The sequence below is a fragment of the Schistocerca piceifrons genome, chromosome 7 (genome assembly GCF_021461385.2).
Source record: "Schistocerca piceifrons isolate TAMUIC-IGC-003096 chromosome 7, iqSchPice1.1, whole genome shotgun sequence".
Lineage (NCBI taxonomy): Eukaryota > Metazoa > Arthropoda > Insecta > Orthoptera > Acrididae > Schistocerca > Schistocerca piceifrons.
This window is the reverse complement of record NC_060144.1, coordinates 501,415,548-501,439,856: the sequence shown is the minus strand read 5'-3', so window position 1 is coordinate 501,439,856 and position 24,309 is coordinate 501,415,548. Positions and strand designations below refer to the sequence as shown.

Genomic DNA, 24,309 nt, shown 5'->3' with positions numbered 1-24,309 from the left:
CCTCCCCTTCCCAGGCCAAAAACTGGCAGTGAAAATTTTCCACCACAGGGATTCGAGCGCTCTTATCTCAGAGTCGAGCGCCACTGCACAGGCGTGCGGTAGAGAACTCCGCTAAGGAAGCGATTTGCGCTAAGACCAAAACATTAATAGTACAGGTATCTGCCCGGTTTTCACACATTTTTTTATTAGTAGCATAGCAGAGGTTGAAAATACCGCATCAGTTGTAAATTACTTCATTTTCACACGACCAGTTTGGGACTGTTATAAGCTCATCCTCAGGTGTCGTACTGGAAATAGAAAAATACGGGAGATAATTTTCACACGCTACAACACCCATAAAAAACAAAAACATTTTTTTTCTTTTCTAAAAGGTTTTAAAAACGTTTAAAAAGCATTTCGAAACCGCCGGTCGGGCTAGGTGCTGTGAAACCTATGTCAAGTTGAAACATCCCCTTTGAACAATTTATATAGGACTGTGCTAAACCTGACACACAATACTTTGTTAGCGCAACGCAATCTGACTTTCAAAATTCCCTACAAAAGAATGGCCCTGACTAACATTAAACTATACCTTTCACAAATCACTTACCTCACAAAAATCTTCGCTGCTCAAGCTACTACAATACAGCAAGCGCCACTACTGCCAGCTAAATAAAAGATTCAAACTACTAAAGGCACTAACTACTGATAGGGATAGTTAGCAAATGAAAGATATTAATAGAGAACAAACAATGTATTTACCTTAATATCATCACAAGTCATAATATATATATCAGTTCATGACAAATTGCAAACCTCCGCCATCTCTCTCCCCACGTCCACCACTGCTGGCGGCTCACCTCCAACTGCGCAACGCTACGCGCTGTTCACAGCCAGCTGCCGCTGCCCAACACTACAATGGCAGACAACAATGCAAACTAGCCACAGACTGCACACAGCACAGCCAGTGATTTTCATATTGAGCGCTACGTAACGTTGCCAATAAGAAAACATAAACAGCCTACTTACATAGAGAAAACATAAACAGCCTACTTACATAGAGAAAACATAAACAGCCTACTTACATAGAGAAAACATAAACAGCCTACTTACAAAGTGCCACCAAACAGTACTACGGACGACTGCCTGGGTAGGGAATATATACAAACGATATCACGACACTTAACGCCGTGCTGTGGTCCCCGAGCACCGCGTGTACCAGACGCGGTGTGCTGCCTACGAGCGCAGAACAGGGAGTAGTGGATGCGAACGAGGAGGCAAATTGGTAAACCAGTGGCAAAAGTGCTGCCATTTGTTGACGGAGAGAAGAACGCGGAACCACTAGCTCGGCTGTTCACAATTTCAATTTAGTTGTTTACATTTAAAACGAAGAATAACAAAAAAATTACATAAAAATACACGATTTAAGTTAAATGTGCATTATGCGTAGTAAAGGAGCGTACTGAACAGGTCGGTCCAGAACTGTGGTAAAACTGAGTGGGAGGTGCGATAAAAAATTATTATATAAACCGTAAAGCGCAATGAAAGTTTCCTTTTACATGAGTGGCAAACAAGTTTTAAATGTGTGTTGCGGCGTGTGAAAATTATCTCCCGTCTTTTGCTATTTCCAGTACGAAACCCGAGGATGGGCTTATAACAGTCCGAAACTGGTCGTGTGAAAATAAAGGAATTTACAACTGAAGCGGTATTTTCAACCTCTGCTATAATGCTCAGTTCTTCCAACCCGTTTGTTTATTAGTAGCATAATTGTGCTGAATTGTTTCTGCCCATGAGTAAGTTCGACGAAGATCTAATTATAGTTATAGTGCTACTAAGTGGTTCTTTATGTGTGGAAAAACGAAACGCAGAGTAATGAATATGTAAAATGTTGGGCAAATTAATGTGACTCTGTTGTCAGATAATTATGAGACGAGCCCTAAACAATTTAGGTACTGTGAGAGTGTGCTTACAGTCAATCTGTTCGGCATATATTCATTGTGAACAATGTTTATTTGCAGATAAGTCATTTCCTACACATCATACGGATTCCCGAAACATTGTGCATGTTTAAAAAAAAAGTCATTACAGGAAGCAGTGCGACTAGTAGGGAAGACTGTGATACATTTACACACATTTCTTTTCCATTTTTTAAAAATTTTCTTGTATCTTGTTTGGAATTGTTTAAGCTTGTAACGTAGTTATTAACATATAAACTGGCATATATACAACTAGCGCAACATAACGTTTAAGAGTGCGAAATAATTAGTTTCAAGTCGAGTGCTTGAACTTGCCTCTGGTATGAGACATTTTTACGCACTTATGGGGGCAGTATACGCCAGCCACAGAACACAATAATGAGTAAACAAGCCATACTACAAAAATTTTCAAAATGCGCTTTATTGTCAGCAAATTACAGTCTTAAGGTGCGCTTACACGTGAGAAATTTTACTCTCAATAGTGGTAAGTACACTGAAAATAGCAAAACTCGCAAGTTCAAAAGCTTTTGAGAATTCTCGCCGAAAGTAGAGCGAGAACTCTCATAGAGATGTAGTGTTGCATTATTCTCACCGGTATAAACGTTTTTCCCACGCTCTAGGTGAATATTCTCGTCACTTCAAGAAAGTTTGAATCTGCTTAAAGTAGACCCACGAGGTTGTGCAAACTCACTGAAGCATACGAATTAAATCCAATCCTCTGGGAAACCCAGAACCCAGATTTTAAAAATACAGTTAATAAGAATCTAGTGATGGAAAAATTTGCGACAGACTTCGATTAATACGAAATTAAACAATTTATGAAATCAGGTAAGTTTATTTCACAAACAATTTTACATTAATTATCAACAACAGAAAATTATCAATTCATCGGTACCTAAATATATTATAAATCCTTAATAACCATGTTTTCATTTTAATTATGGGTTTCTCAGTAGCTTACAAAATGAAAAATAAAAAGAGCGGAAGCGGAACGGAAGATGTCAAAAAATGACCCAATTTTTTTGCATTAAGTTTTATTGTGCCTTCTCTAAACGCCGCTGGTACACAATCAACTCTGGCACGTTTTACGTCAGCTTTTTATTAGAACTGTTCATTTAACCGTTCAATGTGAACTGACGTATTACATCGTGATATGAGCTTACTGCCTAGCCAATTACCCTTGACTAGGAATGAAATAATTTAAAAATTCATTCCTCGCTTAGGTCAACGGCCTTGCCACAGTGGTGACACCGGTTCCCGTCAGATCACCGAAGTTAAGCGCTGTCGGGCTGGGCTAGCACTTGGGTGGGTGACCATCCGGTCTGCCTAGAGCTGTTGGCAAGCGGGGTGCACTCAGCCCTTGTGAAGCAAACTGAGGAGCTTCTTGACTGAGAAGTAGCGGCTTCGGTCTCGTAAACTGGCATACGTCCGGGAGAGCGGTGTGCTGACCACATACCCCTCCATATCCGCATCCAGTGACGCCTCTGAGCTGAGGATGACACAGCGGCTGATCGGTTCCGTTGGGCCTTCATGGTCTGTTCGGGCGGAGTTTAGTTTAGTTATTTTATTCCTCATTTTCTTTTGGGAGGCAAAAACTTTGTCTCTCCGGCCACCTGATAGAGAAAATAAAGTGTTCTTTACTTCTTCAATACGCCACTGCCAAGGTATTACAGTGCGTGTACATAAATCATCTACATCTATCATTCCATTGCGTAAGTAGCGTTGCTCATTTTGGCCCACTAAAAATTTGGAAACGCACATAACGCCAGTACGTCAGTTGTGGTTTCCGTTTTTAAAAGCGTGGGTGTTCTAAGATCCCAAAAGTGTTTTCGACAGTTCGATGTGCCCTTGGTAGACGAAATTTAAATATTTTATACTGTCACGAAAATACATGATTTCATAGGAAATGCGTCATCAATAACAATGCAGTAAGGAACTGGCATTGCTCCCTGGTAGAGGCTGCGGTAATGGCAGAGATTCTTTTTGTTACAGCTGGTTGTACAAACTACAGTTGGAAAACACGTCTCCATCTGAGATTCGCCCATTACAAGCGACATCTATGCGGGTAAACTTATAGTTTGCATCTACGACTCCTAATAAAACGAAACTATATGTCCCTTATAGTCACAAAATGTAATCCCGCTGTTATGAGAGGCTTGAATAACCACATACTGTCCATCGATGGCGCCGATGCAATGAGAGAAATTCCATCTTTTCTCAAAACATACTCCTGTGTAAAACCACTCATCTTTGGTTTGAAGAAACTGAAACAAATAAAACAAATAAAAACATCATGAATAATGAATATAAATAAGTAAATAAATATTTCAAGCATGGTAATAAGCATTACTGTTCTTTAAAATGCACTAATATTGTATATCAAATTCTCAGACACCGACATCTTCCCATTGCGTTGATGAGGTGAACGGATTGCCAACGATAATGGAGAAGGCCATGAAGCAATTCAGATTGACGAAATAAACCGAAAGTCACTCGCAAACAAAACAAAAAGTATAAATGGAAGAAAATGGCAGTGCTATAAAAGCAGTACTAGACATAATCGCTAAAACCACTGAAGAACACGACGAATTTGGAGAGTACGTTGCTTGTGAACTCCGTCTCTCAGATTGGAATATGTTAGGAGGAGACTGAAAACGGAAATAAGGAAATCAATATTGATTGCAGTTAAAGAAGAAGATGCAAATTTCATGTATTGTTTATCTGCCAGCAGCTCCAACGCTACCCCCGTCGACGCAACCCACTTTGCCGGAGCTCTGAATGCAAACAGTCGTCCATCAGCCAAAGAATTTGTCGAGTCGTTTGACTACGCTGTATTTCGTTTACTACGATTTTTCATTTTTAAAATTTGTTTTCTGTTGTATTTACTTTGTGATATATTTACGATTATTTGTAATCTTTGTGCCAAATAAACCTAACTTCAAAAATACTTCGAAAATCAATAGCTACCTTCAGATACGTCTCTCTGAGAACGCAGAAAATTGAAGGCGCCGTTTCCTTTTATTTTACATACAGGTAAGCGGAAGAGATACAGTAGACTGCCATAAGACTAACATGTAATAACACATGTTATACTTTTATAATATAAATTAATGCATTTCAGTTAAGGCTTTGCAAAATAAATACACTGATGCATTTCAAATATTTACTTGTTGCGGAAAATAGTGGGAAGATGTATGTATTGTAAGAAAAATTTATAAATTTCAAATATTTACCTGTTGCAAAAAATCGTAAGGCAATTATCAGACGCTCACGAACCGATATTCTTTCTCTCATTGCAGGGTCTTTTTTTTTTTTTTTTTTTTTTTTTTTTTTTTAATAATGCCCTTCCCCCACCCCTAATTCTACTAACAATTCAAATTCAACACTTGATTATCGGTAAAAATTCCTAATTTGCTAGGCGTCTTAGAGTTCCAGTTCGTGTGCTAAAGCGTGGCACGCGCCTAAATTAGTTCTCCTTTGTATTCATGACTTGACCCATTGAATTTTTTTTCAATAAGCACAGGACTAATAACGCTGCTGCGACTGCCCTTTTTCATGTTAAATACATCTTGTAAACTTATAATCGCACTCAGAACTGACCGCGTGTGTATAAACTGTCTGAAGTGGACTAGCGAGTGTTTCCACGGAGAGTTTCTCTTCGCGAGTGAACCCAGGTGAATTTCACCCTATAGCACTAGCCTGCCGTGACATAAGCTAATGTTACCCTGTGGGAGGATTTTGAGTTTTCCGCGTGTGTGTTTAATGGATGAAGGTATCGAACTATAATTTTGAATAGAGTGCAACTAACAGAAAAACTAAGCAGACTTTAATTTTGGTCTAATGAAATTAGTAAAATTCATATACGAATGAAGAATGAACGGACGTCAGCCCAGTTAGGCACATTAAATGGGAAATATAAGTTTAAGAAAATTGAATATCAGTTATTGAAGATACTTTCATTAGTATTACCTTTGAATAGCACACAGGATACAAACGGACACAGGGCACTCTGAGCTGTGAGTAGCAGTAGTTACCAATAATGCACAAACCAGTAATTATAGAAAGCAAAATTGTACCAAACTCATAATAATAGCAGCTACAATCACTACCATTACGTGACTCAGCACTGAGATGTTACTGCAGGAAGTGCAGAACTAAAATTGGTCAGGAGGAGGTTCTGACTTAACTGACATATAAACATCACAAACAAAAATAAGTAATATCAAAATTACACTGTTTATACTCCCATTTATAAAAATGTATCATATTTCCGTAGTAGCAATAATATTTCAATTATTTTTCTAATATGAGAAGAATATGGTGGGGACCCATAAACTGATATTGTACCACTAGTCCAGCTCTATGATTATTTCAGTAGCAAAATTCTATTCAACCATATTTAATTCTTAGCTTCACTTGTAATAGTTTATGGTTTTACTCTTTTCAAGGCAAATTATTTAACACTGATGCTCAATTAACTTAAAAAATTCATTCATGATAGTAATGAAAACTAAATTAAGTTTCAAATGAGTATAACTTATTTGCCTTCTTTTCATCACCTGTGAAGAAGGTGTTTTGGACAGTAACATTTACACAGTCTGGCACTGAATTTTTGCAAAACAATACTTTGCAATAAACTGAAATTACTTTAGCAACGTTCTAACTTACTTCAACTCTTGCTAATCCTTGCACATTTGACCAGCATAAATAAATCACTAGTTCATTTAAAACAGGATACTCGGTTTTCTGAACACTTAGAAGGAGATCCTGCATAGGTTCATGATAAGGATAAAAGTTTGGGTTCTAAACACAAGTTTATAGCACTTGGATTATTATTAAAATCACTCACACAAATCAACTGCTCCATGCTCTGATACATATCAGTTTGCATGAAGTTGGTGGAGCAGTGGCGGCTAACTGTACTCACGGCTCTTAATGTTTGAATACTCTATACAATTTCTTCTTGGCGGCGGATTTTTCATGTGTTCCTTTTTCCCTACAGTACCATGTAATAGCAGAATCCACATCCGAGGCAAAATTCATCGCAAAGCGGCTTCCAATTGTCTCCCTTGGCACAGTTGATGTGTACCGTGCAACGGCTAGCCACTGACTAAGCATCGTTCCCACCAAGTAGCCGCCCAGTTCGACCGCCAAAACCACCTTTTACATCGCGCCGAGCCACTTCCGTTGCGGAGGGACTTCCCTACGCCTTTTACATGTTAGAAACATAAACGCCTTAAGCATTAACCAGCTTCCAATATACAAGGTTTTTCTTCTAAACATACACATATTATAAAATTTCATTATTTTAATAAATTGTTTTTCTTTGTCCATATACATATGCACACTTCGTAATTACAGATACACAGTTATATAATATAAACCTGCCACTAATCGATATAAGTGTTACAACCCCGCCCCGTAAACTGCTCTGATAGTAACTATCAAGAGCCAGAGCTGCGAGCTACTCTCACGTGTAAACGCACCATCACTTACTTCGCTAAAGGCTAAAATTTTACTCGTAGTGAGCAGATTTTTTGGCGAACTTCCACCTGTTAACATAATAGGGTCTACATAGAAGTTTCATTGTTAATTAAACGCCTGTTCATCATCACTGCCTCAGTTGCAACTTAAGCACACACAGAATAATGTGTTTCCTGTGGCACAATCACAGCGGCTCACATTTTACATCTAAGGCCGTGGACCCACTTCTGATTTCTTTTTTATTGGTAGTACCGTTATAAGCAGTAAACACAGACGTAATTTTCAGCCTCTTCGTCTGACTGCTGCAGGTTATAAGAGGAAGGAAGATGAACTAGGTGGGACATTCATTAAGACTGGAGTGCAGGATGGAGGAGATAAAAGATAATAAACGCAGTAAAGGGAAGTAGAAATCACGGGGATCTGAAGGGGATGGGAGAAGACAGGAAAGCATGGAGAGTTGCCATGCAAAAACCTGCCTTTGAGCATAACACTAATGATGAGCTCAGAAGTGGTCTGCCCTCACTCCTTGTTCCAGCATTTATCAATTTCTTGCCCTTATCAGTCATTGATTACACAGAATTATTAATTTCTGCTAGAGATTCATTAGGTTCAAATAGCCTTTTTAAGTAACCTCCTAAGTTCTGCAGAAACGATTAGCATTTGAAACATGTTGGCCATCGGGCTCAAGGTCAGCATCGATATGGCGGCGCAATACGCCTACCGGTAAAATGTGACTGTGGCTCTCATTGTCGCTATAAATCGAAAGTAATGTGACTTGAGCACATGTGCAGGACGCCTGGCAGACGTTTCCGTGAACCGTACCGTCACATCACTGATGCCGAAAGAAGGTGCATTATTGGCATGAGACAAGGTGATGCATCCTCTCGGGAAACTGCAGCTCGTGTGGGACGAAGTGTTTCGGCAATGCAACTGGTGTGTGGAGTGTGGTTCACGGAAGGCCGTTAAACAGGACGAATTTGGTTAGGTCGCACAAATCAGACTTCATCTCCCCCCCCCCCCCCCACTCCCTCCCTCCAACGAGAAGATCGACACTTCATCCGAATGGGATTACAGGACAGATCTGCCTGCTTCTCGGATCTGGCGCAGCAGTGGAACAGTGAAACAGTGGAACACATCGTACACTATCAGGTGTGACAGTCCGACCCGGTTAATTCTGACATCGGTTATGTGCGCGCCGTCGTCTTCTCCACTTACCCCCCTACGGATCTGCAGAAACATACTAGACGGCAATGGTATAAGGAACGTCGTCATCGGGGACAGAAATGGCATTAGATGGTGTTTTCGGACGAATCCAGGTCGCACAAATCAGATTTCATCTCCCCCCCTCCCTCTCTCCAACGAGAAGATCGACACTTCATCCGAATGGGATTACAGGACAGATCTGCGTGCTTCTCGGATCTGGCACAGCAGTGGAACAGTGAAACAGTGGAACACATCGTACACTATCAGGTGTGACAGTCCGACCCGGTTAATTCTGACATCGGTTATGTGCGCGCCGTCGTCTTCTCCACTTACCCCCCTACGGATCTGCAGAAACATACTAGACGGCAATGGTATGAGGAACGTCGTCACCGGGGACAGAAATGGCATTAGATGGTGTTTTCGGACGAATCCAGGTCGCACAAATCAGACTTCATCTCCCCCCCCCCCCCTCCCTCCCTCCAACGAGAAGGTCGACACTTCATCCGAATTGGATTACAGGACAGATCTGCCTGCTTCTCGGATCTGGCGCAGCAGTGGAACAGTGAAACAGTGGAACACATCGTACACTATCGGGTGTAACAGTCTGACCCGGTTAATTCTGACATCGGTTATGTGCGCGCCGTCGTCTTCTCCACTTACCCCCCCTACGGATCTGCAGAAACATACTAGACGGCAATGGTATAAGGAACGTCGTCACCGGGGACAGGAATGGAATTAGATGGTGCTTTCGGACGAATCCAGGTTCCGTTTGTTTCAAAACGATGGCCTCATTTTTGTTCATCACAGACAGGGAGAGCGGATTTTTTACATTTCATTATATTTATCGTTTTCCATGGATCCCTTGGAGAGGAGTCTCTGGGATGTGGAAAGAGTCAAAGTTTTTCTTTTTTACTCAGATACATGGATATTGTACAATTCAAAAACAGACAGAGTTACAGAGTTATGAGCTATAATCCTTGTGAAGATATTCATCGATGGAGTAGGAGTTGGCCAACAGGAAGTTCTTTAGTTCACTCTGAAACCGATCTTTATCACTTACAAGACCTTTTATATGTTCTGGTAAGTTACTGAATATATGAGTAGCCACGTATTTGACTCCTTTTTGTACTAATGTTAAGCTTTTATAGTCCTTATACAGATTGTTTTTGGTTCTGGTGTTATAATCATGCTTTGCACTATTTTGTGTAAAAAGAGGCATGTTGGAAATGACAAAGGACATCAATGAGTATATGTACTGAGAAGTAGTAGTTAGAATACCAAGTTTCCTAAAGAGGTCTCTGCATGATGAACTAGGACTGAGACCAGATGCAATTCTGACTCGTTTCTGAATTTTGAAAATGTTTTCTTTGTGAGAGGAGCTTCCCCAAAAGATGATTCCATAACTCATTAGTGAAAGGAAGTAGGCCGAATAAGCTAATTTCTTCACTTTTATATACCTATTTCTGCTATCATGCGTACTGCAAATGTAGCTGAACTAAGGCGTTTCATTAAGTCTAGAGTGTGAGTTTACCAATTTAGGTTGTGGTCAATTTGTAGCCCTAAAAATTTGACACTGTCTACAGATTTAATTTCATTGTTTGAATACGTTATACTTACAGGGTCAGGTATTCTTTGTGAGGTACTAAACTGTATGTACTGAGTCTTGTCCAAATTCAGTGACAATCCATTTGATGTGATCCAGCCATTGATACCTACAAATATTTCATTACCTGATTGCTCAGTGAGATCATGGGTATTTTATACCAATACTTTATCTTCTGTAAATAAGACAAAATTTTCATTTTGTGACACTGCATATGGAAGGTCATTAATACAATAGGAACAACAAGGGACCTAAAATAGAGCCCTGATACATCCCTTGTCTGATGGTTTCACATTTTGAATGACTACTGTTATGTGGTAAGCCTCATACAGACAAATACTGTTCTCTGTTAAGAAGATAGGATGAGAACTATGAGCCTGCTGCTCCCGTTATCCCATAATAGATATCATGCGTAACACAATGAAAAGCTTTAGACAGATCACAGAATATTCGAAGTGGTAATAACTTTTGATTTATTGATTCTAATATATCATCTGTAAAAGTGAATATAGCTTGATCAGTTGACAATCCTTTCTAAAATCCAAACTGATTGTGAACGAGAAGATTTTTCTGTAATACATGTTTATAATGTCTATTGTACATAACCCTTTCAAACACTTTTGAAAGTATTGCGAATAATGAAATAGGACAGAAGTTTTCCACTGATGATTTGTCTCCATTTTTGTGTAATGGTTTGACAACAGCATATTTAAGCCTATCTGGAAAAGTACTAATGTGGAGGGATTCATTACATAAGTAACTCAGCATGTCCCAAAGTTCTGAGGAGCCACATTTAATTATGGTAGTGCTGATTTCATCATAACCACTGAAAGATTTGTTTTTAAGAGAGCTAATAATATTAGAAATCTCTTTTGGTGATGTAGGATGTAGTTGAATTTTGTCAAACTTCTGCCAAAATGCATTTCTTAAATATTTTAAGCTGTTTTCTGAGGAACTATGCGAACTTTAGTTGTGTGCTACTGAAAAGAAAAAGTTATTGAAAGTGTCTGCAATTTTGGAGGTATCTCTAATTAACTCATTATTTACATTTAACGTAATTTCCTCATTTGCCTGATTAGTTTTTCCTGTTTCACTTTTTGCTATGTTCCATATAGTTTTTATCTTGTTATTAGAGGCATTTACTTTTTTCTCGAAAATAAGTGCTTTCTGAGGCTCTGATTACTTTGTTTGGAATTTTACAATATAATTTGTAATGTGATTTAGCTCTGTGGTAATCGTTTTCTCTTGACATTAAGTACAGTCTTCTTTTTGTTTTGCAAGATACTTTTATTCCATTTGTAATCCAAGGATATGAAACATTTAATTTTTTGCTTTGATTACTTTCTTAGGACAGCAGTTTTCATTGTGACCTATGACCGTATTAGAGAAAGAGTTACATTTTTCATTTATCCTGGGTGAATTGTATACATCTTTCCAGTGTGCATTCCTCACACAGTTTTTTATACCTTCATTTCCTGTTCCATTTATTATTTGTATAGTTTCCCACTTCCTGTTATTAGTTGAATCAGACCCCCACTATATTAAATGAAAGCAACTGTGCACCATGATCTGAAAGGCCATTAAATATTGGATTTGTACTGCGATTTGCTAGTGTGGTAGTATCTATGAAAATGTTACCAGCAGCAGTGCTGCTGGTGTCTGTAAACCTGGTTGGAAACTATACTAAGGGAGTGAGATTATAAGAGGTGGTGAGAGACTCTAGTATGGATCGTGAGTGACTATTCTCCAGAAAATTTAAATTGAAATCTCCACTTAGTATGACTTCATTATTTTCAGAAGTTAAGAACTTTAATACTGCATCAAGCTGTTTAGTGAATAGCTGGAACTTACCAGTTGGAGCCCTGTATATTGTGACTATAATTATTTTTCTTTTGTGTGTTTCTACTTGTGGCACATGCTTCAAAATGCTGATCGCTACAGTATTTAAAAATGTCCATGTTTTTATAATTGTAACCCTTTCTAATGTAAGTGGCAAATCCTCCTTTCTCCATCTCTTTTCTACAATACTTTGAAGCTAAGGTATACCCTTCCATATAAAGCACTTCATTTTCATTACCTAAATGATTTTCAGAAATACAAATAATATCAACAGGATTTATAGACTGTAGCTCATCTAAACAGATCTGAAATTCATTAATTTTGTTTTTTAAACCTTTGATATTGTGATGTAGTAAATTTACTGTTATTTTTTTTTCTTCAGAAGTATTTTGCTAAACATTTTCAGGTACAGTTTTTTTTTTCAATATTGAATGTGTAGATAATGAGCTTAACCTTAAAATCACAGTGACTGCATTCGCAGAAAACAACCCAAAGCTTTATGGTGTAGGTTGCTATTGGGCACAACCACAAATCACAGCGGGTGCAGCTCTGTGACCCATTGCTAACCATCAGAGATGAAATTTGGGACTAGGTGAATGGAGCATGGATTGCTATACCAATGAACGTCATTCGAGTTGTATGCGTCGATGCCATCAAAATTTATCGGGGCCTGTGGCGGATCCAGTGTCTACTAGGCAACAGGACACGAACTGAACCGAGTTTATTGAAAAGCTAATCCTTTCTGCAGAACATGCTAATGTAAATGTCCTATGAATATGAACGTCCTATCTCTAGTTCTTCGAGGTGTTCAGTTTTTTCTGAATGTGTTTTTATCTCTTCTCAATACTAGAACGTATGGTCCCTGGAAACTTCGATATTTGAGTAGCAACATTTATTCACCTTACACAAAGGGCGAAACATTCACTCCAGTGGTACCGTGGAAATTGTGAGAGCCCTAGTACTAATCTTCCATTATCGGTAGCGTTGTAGCAAGAATGGTTCCCGAGAAAAGTACTCTGCACAGACATACCTCGGTCTCTTCTCCTCATGATGCGAAGAATTATTAAGTGAGATTAATGCTTTAGTTTCCCAAAGGGGATTGAAAATTAAAAATATTGCACCAGAAATTAGAAGTGAACATGTTTCGCTCCTAAAAATTTTCAGAGTTTAATTAATTTTCTGCATTTCACAGTTCCAAATTCGTCATGTTTCACTTCGTAGTCAAAACTATTCACGGCAAACCAAAGGCTTCGATGCATGGGAGTAGCCTTAAGTAACGCATGGTGCACTGTGGTGTTGTGGTCGCGGTCGGTGATAGTGGGTGGTTGAGAGTGACAAAAATTTTAATGCTAACGTAACTAAGATTCGCCGCTATCAACACAAATTTCGCAGTGTCATCTCTTCCTAGAGCGTCAAAAGTCTCAGGAAAAAAGGAACAAAGGAAAAGTTGCTCAAGGAAACTGTGATTCCGTTCCAATTCAACATTTAAGGGAGGAGTAATTAATATATATGTGTAATAATGAAGAACATGAAAATATATTGGAGCAAAATGTCCAAATGTAAAAGCAACTTTTTGCGACCCCATATAGTGCCAAAAAGACAAAAGACGGCACGGAACAAAGAAACCGATCAACAAAGAGAAGCACGTCAAGCAGTGTTAGGACAAAATTTTCAACGAAAAAAAGATAATTTAACAGAAGAGCAGAGTGACTATGTTAGGGAGACAGGTCGGAGAAGAAAGCAATCATATAGAAAAACAAGAAAAAGATCGGATGGCAATAAAAGTGATGAATATAATACAGAAATAATAAATAATATTCGCTTAGGGAATCAGGTAGCGGGACACTTATGGAAGACACCTTCAAATGTTGGATGCGCAAGGAGGCAAGGACGTTACTGTCTTAAAAATGAGGCATTCATTACGATCAAACTATAAAATGAACATCCAAGTATAGCAGTCTGGAGAATGAATAAAGCATGTAAATTTTGTAAGGCGAAAAATTTAAAGGAGAAACAACATGTATACCTTGCGCAGACGGTAAAATATCATTTCCAGCACTGAAATTGCCTCCACCTGAATTCGTTGAGTATATGAAAGGCAAAACAGGGATATCGAAGGACTTTTTGAAAAAAAAAAAAAAAAAAAAAGAAAAGGAAAGACGCTATAACGCATGCGGAGAACAACATCATTTGAAGCAACAACAATGACCGAGGAGGAAGGATTTAATTTGGTATAAAGACTTTATGTGCAAGATATTTCCCCGCAAAAAAGAAACAAGAAAGTCTTTCGCTGATGTATTTTTGTCCGTTATTACATTTATAAAACTACTGACTGAAAACTAAAACCCCAGCGAAGCGAGTTATTATCAGCTAGTGTATTTAAAAAAAGATTCACCAATAGGATCAGACGTACTGAATACCCCCACCCCCCACCCATCCAAAAAAAAAACGGTGGTTACACCTTATTTTCGTATAACAGAAAAAGCCACATAATGGTGCGGCACTTACAGACAAGCAAAATATCTTTGTGCTTTTCCCTTAAAAGCTTTAACCCAACCTCATTCCAGATATCGACAGCAAATTGTTCAGGTGCCTATGAAGCCCGTGTAGAAACCCCGTCGTACTTTTGGACAGGATCTGTCTGTACTGGCGATGAAATAACGTAGAAAATCTGTTGACCGATAGCTGGGTAGATCTCACGCCACACCATACACATACGACTTTTTCGATCGACGATGTTTGTGACAAAAAGTCCTTTCCGCGAATCTGATTGCTTATTCCACACTCATTCCTACCTACGAATATAACTCTTTGCCCAAGCAAAGGAAGTCGGTAATAAATGGGAGGTTTCCCGACTTATTAGTAAGGAAATATGCGTGCTGTTCAAGTGCTTCCATTATTTTATCCGCCCTCTGCAGTGTAACGCCGCCGAGGACAACTTTGTGCATACAGAATTCTGACAGCCCTGGTTTGTACGCCTGCGTATAAATTTGCATGATGCACGTCCACGCGCCATCAGAGGCCACGGTACATCTGAAATTCAAAATATCGGCACTTAGGAGCGTGCGAGGGACCTTCGAGGATGGGTCGTCGATGACTGAAGTAAGCTGTATCTTTTAATTGCAATTGGTCGCTCCGATAAAAGGTTTGTAATTCGAGAATAACTCGTTCCATTGATCCTTCCAGTCTAGCAGTGCCCAGTTCCAGTCTAGGAGACATTAGGTAGAGACGTTTGATAAATAAAGAAGGAAATAATCGGAGATCTATACAGGAATTATGACCATAAATAATGAAAACTGACACTGGTGAATATAAACGAGAATTGAAGCAAAAACTTTCTACGAATGTCACTCCAAAAGAAATGCACACTATTATTGTAAAAATACAGTTTTCATTCTGCATGTGCTAAAGTTTCTCCCGCTTGTTTTCAAACTTAGTTCAACCTGTTCCCGTGAGTGGCGCCGTCACAGCATGTCTTCAGGATGGCTGCTACACTTGATGTTCGTCAGAAGCCACGTTCTGTCATAGAATTCCTGTGCAGTGAAAACGATACAGTGGGAAACATCCACAAGAGGTTGAAAAAGGTGTATGGAGATGCTGCTGTCGATCGCAGTACAGTTAGTCGGTGGGCAAGCAGGTTACGTAATGAAAGCGGGCACGGCAATATTGAAGATTGTGTGTGCGTGTGTGCGTGTGTGTGTGTGTGTGTGTGTGTGTGTGTGAAATCTTATGGGACTTAACTGCTAAGGTCATCAGTCCCTAAGCTTACACACTACTTAACCTAAATTATCCTAAGGACAAACACACACACCGATGCCGGAGGGAGGACTCGAACCTCCGCCGGGATCAGCCGCTCAGTCCATGACTGCAGCGCCTTACAACCGCTCGGATAATCCTATTGAAGATTGACCTCGCAGCGGCAGGCCGCGTACTGCATACACTCTAGACAGTGTGCAGAGAGTTAACGAATTGGTGACTGCTGACAGACGCATCACAGTGAACGAATTGTCACGCTACTTTGGGATAGGGGAAGGAAGTGTTTGCAGAATACTGAAAGTGTTGGGGTTAAAAAAGGTTTGTGCCGGGTGGGTTTCCAGGATGTTGACAGTGGCTCACAAAGAAACAAGAAAAACGGTATGCAGCGAACTTTTGGAACAGTACAAGAATGGTGGAGATGAATTTCTTGGAAGAATTGTGACAGGTGATGAAACATGGCTCCACCATTTTTCACCAGAGACGAAGAGGCAATCAGTGGAGTGGCATCATGCAAATTCACACATGAAGAAAAAATTAAAAACCACACCTTCTGCTGGAAAAGTTATGGCTACACTGTTTTTAGTTTCCGAAGGACTCTTGCTTGTGGACATCATGCCAAGTGGAACCACCATAAATTCTGATGCATATGTGATGACACTGAAAAAACATCAAGCTCGACTTAGTCGTATTCGACCACATCGATAAAAGCGGGATGTTTTGCTGTTGCGCGACAATGCACTGCCACATGTCAGGCAAAAAACAATGGAAGCAATCAAAAAACTCGGATGGACAACACTGGAACACTCGCCTTACAGTCCTGACCTGGCTCCATGTGACTATCACCTCTTTGGGAAACTGAAAGACTGTCTTCGAGGAACAAGGTTTGAAGATGCACGCTGCCAAATAGTGGCTCCAATAGGTTGGACCAGAATCTTACCGTGATGGGTATACAGGCGCTGGTTCCAAGATGACGTAAGGCAGTTGAGAGGGATGGAAATTATGCGGAGAAATGAAAATATTGTTCCTAAAGAATGTATCTATACACTGTAAAACTTTCAAACATGTAGAATAAAAGATAGATTAAAAAAATAGTATGCATTGCTTTTGGAGTGACTCTCGTAGTAAACATGGGAGCGAAAACGAGCAATTTACTTGATGATTACGAATGTGTGGCAACAACCAGCAGCTAACTTCAGTGAGGGTTGTTGTTTTCCTTACTACAAATCCACGATCAGTCACATTAATGTGACCACCAACTATGTTAGATGTTACCGTGCAACGGCCACTCACAGAGTGGGCAGAGGGGCCGCGGGAAACGGTGCTATCGTTGTCGTAATGCGGAAAAGGAGAAATTTTGAAATTTGTGGTAATATCCTATGGGACCAAACTGCTGAAGTCATCGGTCCCTAAGCTTACACACTACTTAATCTAACTTAAAGCGACACGCTAAGGACAACACACACCCCCATGCCCGAGGGTGGACTCGAACATCCGTTGGAGGGAGCCGCGTGAACCGTGACACGGCGCCCAAGACCTCGCGGCTACCCCGCGCGGCCGGAAACGGAGACATTTATCTGACGTTGAGAAAGACATGTTCACTGACTTTCGGGCCGACGGTGGAAACATTCCCGAAACGTCTAACTTTGTAAACTGTACAGGGACCGCCTTGATTAAAGATTACCTGTAATGGCAAAATGGCGCTGTCCAAAGCCGGCACCGAGGCAACTGTATTGCACCACAGGCCATAGATGACAGGCGTGAACGATGGCTGCAGAAGTGCGTATGGGCAACTGTTGAGAGACTGACAGCTCAAATGAACCAAGTTGCTACCAACAGAGTCTCCTCGACGTATATTCAGTGGAGGTTGCAGCGTATGGACGTTTGCAGCAGGTGACTGGTTCATGTCCTATGCTGACTGCTGGTCACCGGCTACGAAGGCAGGAATTTGTACCCCACCACCGCCACTGGGCCGTCCACTGAGTGATGACAGGTCGTCTTTTCCGGTGAATCGCGTTTTGTGCTCCATCGGACAGATGGCCGTTGGCGTGTACGGTTTGAAACGTCTGGAAGTAAACACCCTGAATCCTTTGCGGTACGGGGAACGTTTTCGTGGCGTTCTGTGGGTGATCTCATCATTTTGGAAGGCACAATGGATCAACACAAATATACATCAATTTTCGGGACCATGTCACCTCTACAAGCAGTCCGTGTTTCCTGGGCGTGGTAGCATCTACCAGAAGAACAATGCAACGTCACACACAGCTCGCAGTATATGTACGTGCTTCGAAGAGCACCAAGATGACCCTGCTGTTCTCCCCTGGCCAATAAACTCCTCGGATTTAAACCCAATCGAGAATCTGTGGGAACGCCTCGATAGTTCGTGCCATGGATCCTCAACCGAGAAACCTAGCGCATTTGGCCACGGCACTGGAAATGGCTCCACATCCCTGTCGGTTCGTTCCAGAACCTCAATGACTCTTTTACTACATGTCTGGCAGCAGTCCGCGTTGCAAAACGTACTTATTTAGGCTTTTGAGAAGTGACCGCGTTAACGTGACTGGACAGTGTATGACAGAACTGTAAAGTGTTTGACTGAGTTCTCACGTAATTGGGCTTAAATTTCAGCTATTGCCCATGGTTGCGGAATGTGGTACATGTTTGATTGGGCACGGTCACATTTTGCTGCTGATGCGACACGCATTTTGGTGACATAAAACGTGTCAATATGAGCCAAGATGGATAGCAGGGCCTGTATCTCGGTCTTCACTTGACCTTAATCCGTAGGGATTTTCTTACAGGAGTCATTCAATAATAGAAGTGTTCAGAAATTACAAAGTATAAATTTCCGGACACATGTTTAGTGGATGTGTTTTTCTTGTTTTGATCTCTACACTCAAAACTACTTTTAACAAAAAATGGTTCAAATGGCTCTGAGCACTATGGGACTTAACATCTATGGTCATCAGTCCCCTAGAACTTAGAACTACTTAAACCTAACTAACCTAAGGACATCACACACATCCATGCCCGAGGCAGGATTCGAACCTGCGACCGTAGCAGTCGCGCGGCTCCGGACTGAGCGCCTAGAACCGCTAGACCACCGCGGCCGGCCTACTTTTAACACATCGCACTTGTTTTCCCCCTTGTAGTCCCTAAGATATCTAACCTTATGTTGGATACCTAAATTCAAGCGTGGCTTTGCATCTCTTACTGGTACCTCAATGATGGAAGTTCCAAAACTGGATCCACAGACGGAAAATTAACATGTGCAGTATAAGGTATTGCACAGTTGGTGATTAAATGTGTACGAGGTGGATGATATCACAGGCGCATCAGCAGAAAGAGTTGGAACACTGACTATGAGAAATGTTAGAAACTAATCAGCAGAGCGTGTTTCATATTTATTAATATAATGACCTGTTTTGACGGAATTACACCATTGTCACATCTAAAAAGCGGAAAGGATGGTGCATACGTTTCTTTGAATTTTAGATATGAGGATGGCCTAATTCGTCCGAAAGAGGTTACAACAATGAATTCGTGCTGTATCATGTTGCTCTGTTCGAAAAATTAAGTAGAAAATTTTATAAATAATAATCGGCCAAATATTTTGTGTAACGTTATGTCTAAAAGTATGGTATAAAAAATGAAACAGAGAAACATTAGACGCACCACATTCCTTGTACATGCTTTCGATTATCATTCACAGGCGAGTGAAATATTTCTCTACTTTATTTCTTGTTTTAGACTTATCGTTTCACAAAATATGTGACCGATCAGTATTTGATTCGAAGAAAACCATTTTGCCAGTGAAATGTCACGCCAGTGTAAGTTTATTGCGCAAAGTAGCTAGTCCTTGATAAGATAAACTTTTTTGCATCCAAAAGGTCTTTCTAGAGGCTGCTGTTCTCGAAATGGAATAACTTTTTGTACTTTATTTGAAGGAAGCCATTTTAAGAAACGTACATTACATCAATGCACCTTTGTTTTAATAAAAATAACTGTGACTTGAACAGACGAACTTTTTGATACCTTATTTCCATTTCTAGCGTCTTTAGTTTTCGAAGTTTCCTCAATTTAGTATTCGATTCGATGGTTTTCTGTTTGATAGTTAAGTAATACATCAAAGTAACTTCTTATGTGCAAAATAGCTAGGCCCTGAAGAGGTGAATTTTTTACTCTTCATCTACATAGCCAGCAGCAGCTCCTAGATGAATATTTCAATTTTCCCTCAAATTACTAATTAAATTTTTCTTAACTGCCCTGATTAACTTCATAGAATTTAAATTTTTTTGTGAAACTAGATCCCACGCTGGTCTATATGATGCCCCATTTGTCTGTTTCTCTCGTTTCTACTGCCAATAAAATTCAAACAAAAATACTTCCACAAGTCACTAATGAATTTTTCCTTATATCCCCAAATTATTTTCAAGCAAATAAACTCGTTTTTCCAAAAGCAGACCTCATGATGATCAGTTTGAAACCCTTTTTGTCCATTTCCCAGTCTTCTTTTGTCTTTGAAAAATCGGACAAAAACCCATTGGCTAATTTATAGCAAATCTTTTTTTTCGCTTCACTCAAATATTTGACTAAAAAGATCATACGTTTCCCTGTGGCGACGCAACGTCGGTTTTTCAGTAATCTATGACAAATCTTTATGCAAGATTAATTAATGCCATCACTTCTACTGAATGCTGGCAAGAGGCGAATGAGAAACCCAAATCTTACAAAAAAACTCCACCAGATATGGTCCTTTTATTTCAGTTACTATTATTCGGTGCATTTCACACTCATATAAAACATGTTCAAAGACATTCATCGTCCTCGAATGTGAACATTAATTATTTTTAAAACGCGCTGTTGCAACTTCTGTCTCTAGCTTTTTCATCTGGGACACAGGTAAAACGCCGTGCTTTAGAACGTGTTGACGCTTAAATATAACTTAAATGTTTATTCTGATCAGACAGAACATTATGACGACTGACCTTCTATCGATATAAACCCTACAAGGCGATAGCAGTGTCTAGGGGCAAGGAATGGCTGCCAGTCAGACACATGCATGGTACACGTAGTGTCGGCTTTTTCACATCTATACTGTGGGACGGAGACAAGCTGGTAGTGGCTCCATTATGCTCTTGGGAACGTTCTCGTGTAATTCGTGCAAGGCACCACGAAGAGTGTCGTACACTGGTTGCAGACCACTTACATGACATTTATGCAGGGCCGGCCAAAAATTCTGCACGCGTGCGGTGCTCCTGCGCATGTGCAACTTCCGGGTCACAGTGTGCACGACTCAGCCGTCAGCGTTCCTGTAGTGCATGTTTCAACGCACAAATGTCGCTTTATCCACTTGCTGAGATACTCTGTACCGGCACATTCTAGTGCTCTTTCCACAGCTTGCAAGCCAACCGTGGGATGGTATTTCGCGTATTAAACATTTAAAATACTGTCATAGTCTACTCATTGAGACATCTACTTTTATGTTAACAGGTTAACCCAGTAAGACATGTAATACAGTTAACAACCGTGGGTTTTTATTATGGAAGCTTGACTGACGGCAGGTAAATACGCGTAATGTTTTTGAGCTAGTATTTAAGAAAGTGAGCACTTAGCGACTTCCAACGAATCTTATTCATGATTTGCAAGGTTTCCTATGACTAATTCTCGGCGCCCTCAGTTACACCCATTTAATTTCTCTCTCACTGACCTTTGAACAGAATGATAACCGCAGACCTCTCGATGATCACCTGTTATTTCAATACCATTATTGCTATATCTTTCATCAGTTCCGTCTGAAATCTGCATAACAACCGACAGTTAGATGAATGTTATGTTTTATCGACTTCAGCTGAGCGTAGCCCTTCACACATAAAAAAAAAATAAAAATAAAAATAAAAAACCTAGATGTAAGTATACATTGAAACAATCGGTTTAATGATCAATTTCCCTCTTGCTTGTACCACACAAACAGGGAAGTGGAGCCGCCGCCGTTCATTTAGGACACATGTCTAATAACAGATGTCGCTGTCGCACACGTGCGCACATGTGCAGCACTTCCGCACGTCTGCACACTGTGCAGCGTTTGGCCGGCCCTGCATTAATGTTTATCGACGGCAATGGTATTCTTCAACAAGACCATGTTGCATGTCACAAGGCCAGGAGTGTGATGGGTATTAGGTGACTTATGTGTGAAGGTGTTGTGTCAGCTCCCTCCAGCGACCTACCAAGGCGTCACTGCTTCCATACCGCGACGCGTCGCAGCTGTTATAGGTGTCAAAAGTGGACGTACTGGCTATTAGGAAGAGAAACATAAGGTTCTGGCTGATCAGTGTATATGTCATTATCAGAGGGCACAGAAGAAGAAGGTAATGGCCAGTATCGACAGAACTATATACTGATATGGATATGTTGTCTGTTTTTTCCGACATGTTCTTCTTCTGTGCGGTAATCGCCGGTGTCGACAGAACTATATACTTATATGGATATGGTGTCTGTTCTTTCGGACATTTTCTTCTTCTGTGCGGATGCACACATATTCTCCGAACTCTTATGTGACTTGGTAAGAATGTTTTCCACGAGTAATAAGTGTGTTGGGATGTGACACTACGAGTATAGTGTGTGGACATCCAGAATGTGGGTCTCGCGGGAGGCGCGCGCGAGTTAGTCCCTGCAGTCGCACTATCCTCTGTGCCCTCGGTGGCTCAGATGAAGAGAGCGTCTGCCATGTAAGCAGGAGATTCCCGGTTCCGGGCACACATTTTCACCTGTCCCCGTTGATATATATCAATACCCGTCAGCAGCTGAAGGTATTAAATTCATTCTAATTTCGTTCTAGACGTCTGCAGGTCATCAACGGTGTCTGTTCTTTCGGACATGTTCGAAAGAACAGACACCATATCCATTTAAGTATATAGCATTGTACTCTGTCGTCAGACCTGGCACAGTTCACCACCTATTCTGTTTTACAGTGCAGGCAAGTCTCTGATCTTCGCATTTTCTGTCGTGGCGTCGACGTCCACGACCTTGTTGCCTATTGCTTCACTGCCCTTCATCCAGTTTCCATAGCTGATCGAGACAGCAGCGCACCGAACAGCTGACCAGCTTTGGCATTTCCGAGACGATCGTTCCAATGTGCCGTGTCTCAACAGCCTGCCCTTTTATCAGAATCGCTTATCTCAATTAATTCCATAGCTGACGGGTAGTGCGATATTCGCTCTTGCGCCAGATATACACTGATGAGCCAAACCATTATGACCACCTGCTTAATTGCTTGTTTGTCCGTCTTTGGAACGAAATACGTCACTGAGTCTGCGTGTCAGGGATCCGACAGTTTGTTGGTTGGTTTGTGGAGGTATGTGGGATTAAAGGACTACGCACAGGTCATGTAATTCGCGTAAATAACGGGCGGTTGATTTGCGTACGCGGTGATAGCGCCCGATAAAGGCCCAGATGGGGTGCATAGAATTTACATCATGGGATTTTACTCGCCACACCAACGTGAGTTCGCTACAATGCTCCTCAACCCACGTAGCATGACACGGACAATTGTACTGCTGAAAGTCAGGGAAGACATCAAGCAGCTGTCAGTGTCTCTTCCATTACTACCACAGGTCCCATGGTAGCGCAAGAGAATGTCTTCCATAGCATAATACTTGTAACCTCCCCCTCACTTATCGACCTTAATGACAGTGAAAAATTAAACCGCGTGTACCTAATGGAAATTTGGGAAAAGCAAATCGTCACCGAAGTTAATCTGTCGGTAAAGAGGGAGGAAAGGGTTACATCTAAATGAAAGGAAAAATGCAAATGAAACTGGTGGAAATTAATTTTGAAAAGGGGTAAAGTTAATAAAGAAAGTAAATGTGCGGCCGTTACGTCAACAATTAACTAGCGGTAATTAAATATTTGAGATTTGGGTGAAATTACGGTCGCCAGTCCTAAGGACAATTACTATAGTAACTGATAAAGACAGGTTATTACACATATAATTAGCACTAGAAGCGTGGCAACTGAAGGTTGACACGTGTAGTGTGAAAACTGAAAGTTTGTCACAAGTAATAAATTTCGCTACACTCTGACTTAATTTAGCAAAAGAATTAATAAAACCGGAAAATCGAAAGTTAATTTAGTGACTGAAGTTAATAGTAAGCTTTCTTTCTGAAGCACATCGAAATTCAGTAAAATACGGTTAGTCTTGGACTACCTCAACAATCATTTCAAAAGCTACTTGAATCTACGCAATTTAGAAAAAAGAGATTTAACTTTGAACTTGAATTAAATGATTCTGAACAATTAACAATAGTAAAATTTAGTACGTACCAAGCTGAGCTGCAGTCACAGGTAAGCTAAAATACGGTAACAAAACTCGCAGTCTTAATTTGTGCTTGTGTAATCTAAATATTGTAGCCAGCTATGAATACCTTAACAGAAATTTGAAATTAAAGCAGTGAAATCGAATGATGCTGGCGT

The 24,309-nt window shown here is 40.4% G+C and overlaps 1 pseudogene; it reads left to right on the top strand.

Moving 5' to 3' along the window:
- Positions 1-3,178: 3,178 nt before the first annotated feature.
- On the top strand, positions 3,179-3,296 carry LOC124709510 (annotated as a pseudogene).
- Positions 3,297-24,309: the final 21,013 nt, after the last annotated feature.